Consider the following 10,434-nt stretch of genomic DNA (forward strand, 5'->3'; position numbering starts at 1 on the left):
GATATTTGAGGTATCAAAGTTTGACATTGTAAATTGACTAAGGTTAGGTAGGAAGAAAGTGCAAGTAAATCTAAACAAAAATATGGGATCTTCCTGCACTAAGGGAAATTTCAGATGGGATGCAAACTTAATTGCTTGGGTCCTTATTAAAAACCCTGAGAAAGACTGAAGAGAGAACTTTTTATGTTAAACAAACAAGAAAAGGTTCCCTTCTTTGTATGAATGACTAAATCTATTTTATTATGCCTATAAAGGCATTACTGAGATTTCAGATTGAAATTCTGTTGCACAGTAGGATAACTATGAGTAGTATTAGAACTGTGTAACTGTCACAGGCTGCCAGGGATTCTTCTTTAGCTTAAGTGGTAAAGACTTGTGCTTTGAAGAAAGTCTTAAGTACTTCTGTTGTGAGGGCTTATGTGATAACTGTGCTAATCTTACTTGAATTTAATTTATTGTAATAAATAATATTTGCCAACATGGATTCAGTGTTGCATGTATAAAATTGTCATAAACCACCTGTTCTGTAAATGGAGGCATGGTAAAAAGAAGAATACTTCCATTTAAATGTCAGTAGCTAAGCTGACAAGAAGAAACATATATAAAACAAAGATGTGTACTGCAGTCACTGTTGCTTGCTTCTCTTCATCCAGGCAGGAAAAAAAAAGTAACCATGTTATGTCCCTTTTGTTTCTTTATCTTTGTGGAAAGACAGATAAGCTGTCCTACACACTGAAAGTGCTGGATATATTCCTTGGCAGGTGACCAAAATTATAAAACTTGATATATTTTTGTTCATTGTCTATGAAATGAAAAAGTAACAGGGTCAAATGAGAGGAACATCAGAGAAGCTGAAAAGTGGCAAGTACTGCCACTAAAGCTGCCTGAATGCATTGGCACAAGAAGAAACATTGCTGCACAGTACATATGATCTGCAATCTGCTAACCTTTTTCCATTTTACTTTGGAAAATTAGTCCACTCTCCAGAGACTGAAAATTAATCTAGAAAATATAAATATCTTTGTTAAATCCCAGACAACTTATCGTTCTTTAATCAGTACAGCTAACACCTCTGATCTTATTTCCATTGCTCTTTTGTTGTCAGAAGCCAGGCCTTGTAGGAAAAATGTGAAATTTACAAGCAAATCCTGCAGTAGGAGAAGCCTCTTGTGTTTCTTAAGAGATTCTTATATTTTAAATACCTATAGGAAATGCTTTTCATTAGGTGAAGAATAAAAGAGGCAAATGTTATTGTGCATGCTCATGTTTGGCATTTGATGATAAGCACCAAAAAAATCAATATGACCCGTATGTCCTAACAGTATGCTCCTGGGGCATATTTTCTGTAATACACTGCCAACAAGATCATGCATGACATTTATTCTGTCATATCTGCCTTTGTAGAAAATTAAAAATAATATGATTTGGCAGAGTAATGTAATTGTATTTCTTCATCTGCTTTTTTTTTTTTGTTTTGCACTGAGCATGGAGGGTGGAGATGATGTGGATGATGTGGTTGGTCCTCTTCCCCTTCCTTACAGCTGTTGTCAGCAAGATGGATGAGAACTAATCATTGTGAGTTATAGTCTTGTTTCAGATTCTAGACCACCTGTGAAAACAGAAGCAGATGGCGGACAGTAGAGAAGATGTTCTAAGGGCTACAGTGCCTGTGGCATCACACTACACGCAAGTTTTCCTCTTGGTCATTATGTTAGTCATGAGTGTTTCTCGAGAACATCTGAACCTCTGAGAAGAACTGGCTAATACTTGTTTGCAGAAAAAGTTTGAGCCTTCAAACTACAGGAGAGTCTGAAGGAATTTCTTTACTGGTCTTTGTTTCTCTGGGTTGGTTGACAGAATCATCTTTATTTCATCTTGGAAGGTGTTCAGTTGCAACCTACATTTCAACAGCTGTGTTCAACACCTGTTTTGCAGGTAAAGAGTTACCCTAACCTTCTCTGACACAGTGATCCATGCCCCATCATGGTTTAGTGCTAAGGGTAAACAGTACTTACCTAAAATCACCTTTGGTTTGAGAGAAAAAAATAATTTTTTTCAAGTGTTCTAACTGGAAACGTTCATATCTTTCTGTAATAATGATAAATAGAGCAACCACTGAGCTAGAGATATGGGGTTGGGGGAAGGGGAATGCTACTTTATCCCATGCATTGCTAAGCTAAAGTATTTCTTTCATTCATTATCCAGGTATCATAGTAGAAATATGTTTGAGATAGGTGACCTATTTTCTGTCTAGTCTTTCACAGAGGTGTATGAAATACTCCTGTTTGCAGAAACAGTGTATATTTTTTTTCTCAGATGTGACCAATGACGTTGCACACTGTCTTTGTGAGAATTCTTACTTTTTGTTCCTCTCTTAGTGAGGTTTTAATCCAATCCAAGTTTAGTTTATGAAGGGACTAAGGAAATAGTTGTCAGATGCATATATGAGAAAAACAAATCAGAAAACCACTAATTCTACAGTGAATGAAAAGTAGCAATTATTATTGATACTGGTGTTTATGACGCTTACAGTGGCACTAGTTTCTTTTCATAAAGGAGGTCATAAAGTTTAATATTTCTGTTGACTTAGATAATAAGCAGACCTCCATGATCAGATTTAGACATCTAATTAAGTCACTTTAACTAGCAGATTTGAAAATTGACCCTTTAGTTAGGTGCCTCAATATGGATTTGAACAACCGGCTTTTTCTGTTCCTGATCAAAGCTTGATGGATATTGTTGAACTTTGTCTTCTGGCAGTTTATGTGTTGTTTCACAAACGCATTTGGGTATGTGTTTATATACCTGTGTACATAAGCTTCCTTAAGTGTAATCCCCTAGTCTTTTGCACTGGTTAAACATGTGAATCCTTCTTCAGGGGCAGGGATGGGGAGGACTGAAGGTCACTGAGGCTTCCATGTAGTCAGCAGCTTTCAAATGTGCACAGAGAACAGTTTAAAGCGGGATGGAGTAAGATCTCAGGGGACAGTGGCTAGAAATACGGTATAATGTGCTGAAATTGGCCAAAATTCTTGATATATCTCTTAGCTGCTTTTTATTTTGGAGTAGGAAAGAAAATGTTACTTTCAGTTTTATTTATACATTTTGAACAATTTTTTAAAAAATTAGAGAAGACATATACCAAAACTGGATGAGGTGCTCATTTGTGGGTTTTTTTGCATGCAGAGATGAGATCTTGTCTCCCGCTCACCATTCTCTCCTTTATACATCTGAAAGACATGACAGAGTCTTATGTCAAAGCATAGCGCCGAGAAGTTAGTTTTGGTCACTTGCTTTGGCTCCCAGTTGTTGACCCTCATTGTGTAGGTATGGCCTGAATTTCTTGTTCCTAGCTGAATTATTTTGCTTTTCACAGAATTAAAATGAACGTTGTTTGAAAGGATGCCAGGTTACTAGGAAATTCGAATCAGTTTGTCTTACAAACCTATATTTCTTATTATTGCTATATTTCACTATGCGTTCTGTCATTATCATTAAGGACTTCTAGATAGTATAGAAAACATTAATTTTGAATGGCGTTTGATGCAGATCCCTGTAGAACCCACAAAAAATAGCCTCCTTTTTTTCCTAATACTGACCCTAATATTTTGTTTTTAAGCCATCTAAGGTACATTTTCTTTGTTCGTAATTTAAACTGAATGTCATGTAGATAGAAGTGAGAGGACTTGTAAAAGTCCATATCTCTTATGTCAATGCAGTTACGTTTTCTGTGATAACCCCTGAGAAGGAAGTCAGGTGTCTTTAATAAGACTATTATTTTCTAAAACAGTGTCAACTGCCCTTTGTTACGTTGCTAGGTTATTAGTTCAGTAGTTGTCAACTGTACACAAGAGTACAGACAGAGTCTGCAAAGAGAGACTAAGAGGAAAAAAAAGTATTTTCTCAGAGGGCTTAAATTCACTATCCAGGGTTGCAAAATATGTATGGATCTGGAAATCAGAAGAGGCAGAAGACTACTGTCTAGCTCTGTATTACGGTAATTCCACATAAGGTTTTTCTTTATTATGCCCAGGAGTGCTGTCAAACTATTTGGTCTACAGAAACTTTGTATTCTGTATACTGCACACTGAAGATAAGTTTTTCAGGTTTTTTGGCATTTACCAAGATTTCAAGATTAATTAATTAAATTAATATAATCTCAGCAACTATTAAAAGACTTGTCAGAAATTGTTTTTCTTTTTAATACTTAATTGCTACTTTACATTTTCCTTGTTTTCTGAGGACTGACTGATAGAAAGTCAACGCTCTAAATTGCTGGTAAATTGATTACATCAACTTAGTAAAGTCTTTACTGTTATCCTCTTTCTGATATTTTGGGACTTTGCTCAGTAAATCCATGCAAAATAATGGGAAATATGAGTAGATAGCCTCAAGACATAATACCTCAGTTTTCTGCATGTTAAATGGTTTATTTTGTTCTTTCCTAAGTAAACATTTCTTCTTTTTTTGCTAAATTGAAATGCTAAAATATGAACAACAGGTTTAACTGAGTGCTCAATAAAATATTTAATCCGACTTGATGTTAAGTTTTCAACTGACCAGAAATATGTGAAGAGGTATTTCATTTTCACTAAAACTGTCACCTTGGCAATTTTTTCCAATATGCCAGTGAAGATAAAGTCAGGTACTAGCAGATCTGTTTTATTTTCTCTTTTTCTCTGCCAGATCTTTTTCACTGCCTTATCATATTATTATATTGTTTTCTTCCTCTTTATTTTCTGCCATTACACTCCCAGAAAACTATTCTTTGGATCCCTGCTGTTGTCTGTGCACTTTCCAGCTTTTGCGTCTATACTCACCTTCTTGGTTACTGAGGTTTGGACTGGGGGGAAGTTGTTTAAAATGAAATGTTCTTAGGTTAAGGGCAACATAGAAGATGTAATGCACAGTCCAAGAAGAAGGGCTTTACTTAGTAAGAAAGGAGGATATAATTATGAGAGAGAAAGAGATGAAGACAGACAAAAAAAGTGCAGAATCTGAAAATAAATTAATCTATCCTTAACTGGCAAAAAGTAAAGCAGGTATTGAAATTAATGAGAGTATATGCCATAAAAAAGAAGATTCCAGGGCAGAAACATGCAGCTAGGTCCTGGCTGAAGTCAGTGCCAACATTGCTTCAGATATTGCTTAATCCAGCAGCAGAATCAGATTTCTGAGTATGAGGTGGAGCTATTTACCAGTTTAATCAGAGTCGTTTCAAGTTGTGTCTCCCATGGATATTTGAGGCCAGATGTAGACAAGAGGTCAAGTCAGATTCCACCAAAAGTGGAAGTTCTGGCAGAGCCTAGACAGCTTTTCTCCCCTTGCCAGCAGCTTTCTGGTGCAGCTGTCAAACGAGCCACCTTATGTCACAGTCTTCAATTCTGTTGTATCTGCTGCTTTAATTTAATAATCACCTCATCTCATTCTCTTCCACAATTGTCCTCGTTAGGTCTGGCCAGAATTCTGTTTGGCATGAAATTTTGAGATTTTGGAATTTATTTTCATTCAGCATTGGGAAAAGATAGAGATGTGGATGGAAAAAAGGTTAGTGTTACATGCCAGAGAGGTGATAATTAGACGTTCTTCTGCAATGGAGCAATGGTGTGCTTTGCCTTATCTGGCACCTCATTCAATTTGGACTTCCCAAAGGTTGTTTTGTAGCTCTTAGCTACAAATTCAGTCTGGTGCAATGGGTATGTTTGTGCGCAAAGATGATAGGCTCCAGTAAATGAGATGAACTCCATACTTCAGATCTCCAATTTAAATCAGAGACAAGAAGATGCTGGGAGCCATTTTCCCGGCAGTGAAACAGCGTTCCAACAAAGAACGGTAGGAACGAAGACATGCTTCTGTTCTGGCATTTTCTGCTGCTTGACGTGTAGTCTTTTTGCCGTATATATGTTAATAGTTGTAGCACTGTGATTATTATTAGTTTACATGCCTAAGCATGTAAAAAGCATTGACTTTGTTGCTGTTGCTCAGAAGATTGTGATTTTATTATTCAAATATAATGGTAAATAGGGCATAGCATTCTTAGCAGCCATCTATTTTCTAAATATTTGCTCTGGCAAAATTAAATAAATATATGTATGTAAACCAAATGAACTGTCCCTGCTGACTAAATGTCCAAGAAGATCTGAATGCTCCAAAATGACTTTCAGTAGTGATTTCCTTCCTAGGACACAAGGACAAATTTATCCTTTCTGTAACATTACACTAAAGATAAATATCTGGTTTAAGAATATACAGCCACCTTGCAGTTGTTGTGAAATCTACAGGTGAAAAAATTCATCACATCCTTCCTCATGAAAAAAGTCCCACTTGGGAATGGGATGAAATGATTGTCCGTGGAAGGCACAATCATGATGTGTCACTTTAACAACTGTTGCACTCTCTTGTCGTAATGGTTCTTGCTGTAGAGTCAGTGTGAAAGCTTTTGATTTTGCAAATTGCCTAGTGATTTTTGATGTCTTGTTTGAAAGACTGTACAAGTTTTCAATGAGAGACATACAGAAAAACTTGAATTTTCTGAGAGTCTTCACAGTTTCAGACTATCAAGTGTGTTTTATGTCCCTTGTGGACTGCTCACACACTGAAGAATTCAAAATTGGACAGTTTATTGATTTTTTTTTTTTTCTTGAAAGGAAGAATATATTTCTTAACTTTTTACGTAAGTACATATTGTGAAAATCCTATTGATTCTAATGGGTGTTGCTCCCAGAAAAGAGGGAGGGGGCAAATCTTTTGGCAAAGAAGATTTGGTAGGAATGACAGCCTTTTGAAACAAAAAAGAATGATTCCTGGGTCTCTGGGCGTTATGTTCAGTCCTATGGAAAAAGGCTGAATTGTAGTACTAGTGATTTTACATTGTTAATTAGACACAGCTTAGACAAAATACACAATATATTACTAGCTAATGTTTAAGTTTCAAATGGCGCGGATTGATTTATGTCCATAAATAATGTTTAAAATATGTACATTCTCAGTTTTCTTGGGCTGTTCTTTCAAAACTTTTGTCTAGTGATTATGTAAGGGAACATACCTTCATTTTTTATGGAGCCTTGAGTTTCTTCATTATAAGATACTAAATTGTGTAGAATGAGGGAGCTTTTTCTTTATGCTAACCACAATAAAACTGGAAGGAGAACTATTCTTATTAAAACTGTCTCAGGCAAAACAATTTATGACAACCACAAAAGTACTGTTGATGCACCAGTTATAAGGAATGAAGTTTTAGACATATCTCCTGGGGCTTTTCATCAGCCACAGAGTTCAGGGGGAGGCTAATGTAATGTTTTCATTTATTTTGGAGGAGCAGAAGAAAATGAGGATGAACTTTATTTTTACTCTTCATTTGAAGAGCAGAGAAAACCCTACACTAAGCCTAGAAATTGTTGAATTTCACTTTCGCAGGATGAAGTGAAACCAGAAATTCTCTTTCACAGAAGCTGTTAATGGGTAGCTCCATGATATAATGCAAACATTCCCAAATATTTGGTTTTATTAATTGTATGTTTTATTTTGCTGAAGATTTAATGCACGGTGATGACCATTACAGGTAGCATTTGTAAAATATGTATAAAGTTAAAGTGGGATAACGATAATGGTGTTAAATTCCTTTCCTGCAAGGTTCAGTTTCCTAGTTGTCTTTTTTTCTTATGGTCTAGTGAAGATTTCCTAAGTTTTTCAGGTCTAAACCAGTCTCAGCTGCTTTCGGCCCACTTTTACTGTGCATGCAACACCTCAAAGTCAAACTGATCACTATCACAAACTTCAGTGAGAGTGAAATCTACAGTTATGACATTCTTTCCCACAGTCTGCTTCCACTTTCTTTAACAAAAACCTCCACATCTGATCCAATAAGCTAACACACAAAAATGTATGTCAACTTCTGAGCCATGAGTGCTTTAAATGATAAAGAAGTGTCTACCTCATTTTTGCAAAGACTTCGGTTAGAGCCCAAATTCATTTATGTGTTTGCTTACTGTGAAAATATTCTCTTTAACTGCAGTCACTTTTATCATGTTGGCTGGAAAAGGAAAGAAAAAGAACAAATCCCAAACTGGTAACATTTTAAATTCATGAGCAGAGAGCAAATAGATTACTGGGAAAATGAGGAAAGCTGTATCTGAAACTATTATAATTTTAATAAAAACAGATTTTTGCAATTCTTGGTGATTGTAAGCTGATGTAACTGCATTGAAGTCAACAGAGCTAGATCATTTAATTTAAAATACATCAGTAGGATATTATTGTTTTCCATATGTAAAGTCAATTTGTAAAAAAACAAACAAACAAACCCCCAAACACACGCCCAAAACAAATCAGAAAAAACTCCCTCCTGCTTCTCATTAAATTAAATTCCCAAGTGTTCTTCCGGTTATGGCATGTGTTGTTTGTTCTCTACCTGTTTGCAGTGTGGGATGATTACTGGTGGCCTCAGACACAAACACGCCTGCAGGGCTCCCAGTCCTGGCGCCCTGTGTCAGCCCAGGGCCTGCTACTTCAGCAGCAGGGAACAGGACAATCTGCCACCTCCACTGATGCTGAGGATGCGCCTTGCTCCCATGTGCAAGAGAGAAGTTGTGGAAGGAAAGTTTCAGGTGATGAACTGACTAGCATGCTTTAAGCCAATACGTTTCAGTGTGAATGAATTTTCTGACTAGTTGAAACCCTTTTGTGTTTCCCTAGCTTTATTTAATCTAGAGGCAAAGTAAAAATGTGTTGGGTAATAGGTGAAAAATCGTGAGATCAGGTTAATGAGTTACTTAATAGCTCTGCTGCCTTCTGGTATCTTGTTCTAGTTTTGAGGCAAAGGTAACTTGGTGGTTATTCAGCTGTGCTTTCCCTGTGCCAGATCAGGCTTCCCTGTGATCCATGACCTACTCATCACATTTTGCTTTTTGTGTTTATATGTGTAACATTCCTCGCTGAAGCTGTGCAGTATTGAGCCCCACATGTCAACCAGAAAGTTTTTCTCCGTGTGGGAAAACAGTGCAAAATGAAAAGATTGCTGTTGTTTTTTTTGGCATTTAATGTTTATAGCTGAGAAATCTGAGGTAATTGGTAAGTAGGCCAGGGGGTCACCCTGTTTCCATAAAGCTGCTGCTTGCAACATGATATGAGCCATTGTTCAGCTCTTGGGGCAGACAGGGAGTTAAAAGGTGATACTGTCATCCTCTGTATGTCCCCTAAGTGCAGAGTGTTGCAGAGACAAATGCACATAAGGGGAAGATTCCTGACCATGAAAGAAAGGAAGGGTGTTTCAGTGTAATTAGAGTTCATCAAATCTGTCAAAAATGCATAGACCTGTAGAACTAAAGTGAGTGCAGCTGTGTTCTCTGCATTGTACTTTATGTTTTATTTCATGGATAGCCATAACTATAGGCTACAAAGTATGTATAATTCATACTGGCAGCACAGAGTGTCTAAGAAGTAATAGTATGGTGGTGATGTGTGAATCTCAAAATACTCTGAGGTTTGTTCTAGTTTAGATAGCATTAAAAAGCGCAGATGCTGAGCTGAGCCTGTTGGATCTCTCAAAAGGGGCTGGGGACCCCAGTACAGAAGATAGCCTCCCAAATTTTTTGGCCACTGCTGAATTAATTTTGAACTGGATGGACCAATGCTCGACGTAGCTGTAGCAAATGGTGGCAATGAGCAGCAAAGAGAGCCAGAGAGAAATGCACAAGCTACATAAGTAAGGTAGCAGTTTTCATTTCATTTCAACTCTGGCATTTCTTTTCTTACTGGCTCTGAAATCTCTTGGCGTGTAGCTCAAGATATGCAAGCAGTTTGAGCAGCGATTCACTCTTCATCTCTTGGAAAATGCTTTATGCTTGCAGTTAAGGAAGTTCATCAGCAAGTTACATCTTCAAACTAAGTGTGCAATGTCAAACTTAGTCTGTTCCAGTCCGCACCATTTCCACCAGTGCACCATTTCCACCAGTGCAAGCCTGCTTCCCACACGTCACGCCGTCTTGAGTATTTAACGGCACTGAAGGAGGATAATCTTTTGGCCAATGTGGAAGGCATATGCAGGGTGGAAATTCTTCCTGTCTGTGTAGCAAAGATAGTTGGGATAAAGGGGTTGAAACAGAAGAACAGTGAAGTTACAGGGTCAGAGTTAAGGATAGTCTGAGAGCTTGACTACAAATTTCCAGGTTTTCTGGCATTTAAAGGAGATATTTTTTTCAAGACAGTATGTGCCCAGCCTTAATTCTGTCATACATAGGCATTTTTATTAAGAAATTCCTTTAGCTTTATTAAAATGGCAAAAATGACTGAATAGTTTGTGCTTGCAGGTTTAGTGAGACCTATGTTGTATCACAAATTCTAAAATTTATAGCTCTCCGGGTAATGTTGTCAGAATGCTGGTTTCCCGTGAGACACCACATGTAGTTCTCAGGAGTTTACAAACTTATAACCAGC

The sequence above is a fragment of the Struthio camelus genome, chromosome 4, assembly GCF_040807025.1.
Source record: "Struthio camelus isolate bStrCam1 chromosome 4, bStrCam1.hap1, whole genome shotgun sequence".
NCBI classification, from domain to species: Eukaryota; Metazoa; Chordata; class Aves; order Struthioniformes; family Struthionidae; genus Struthio; species Struthio camelus.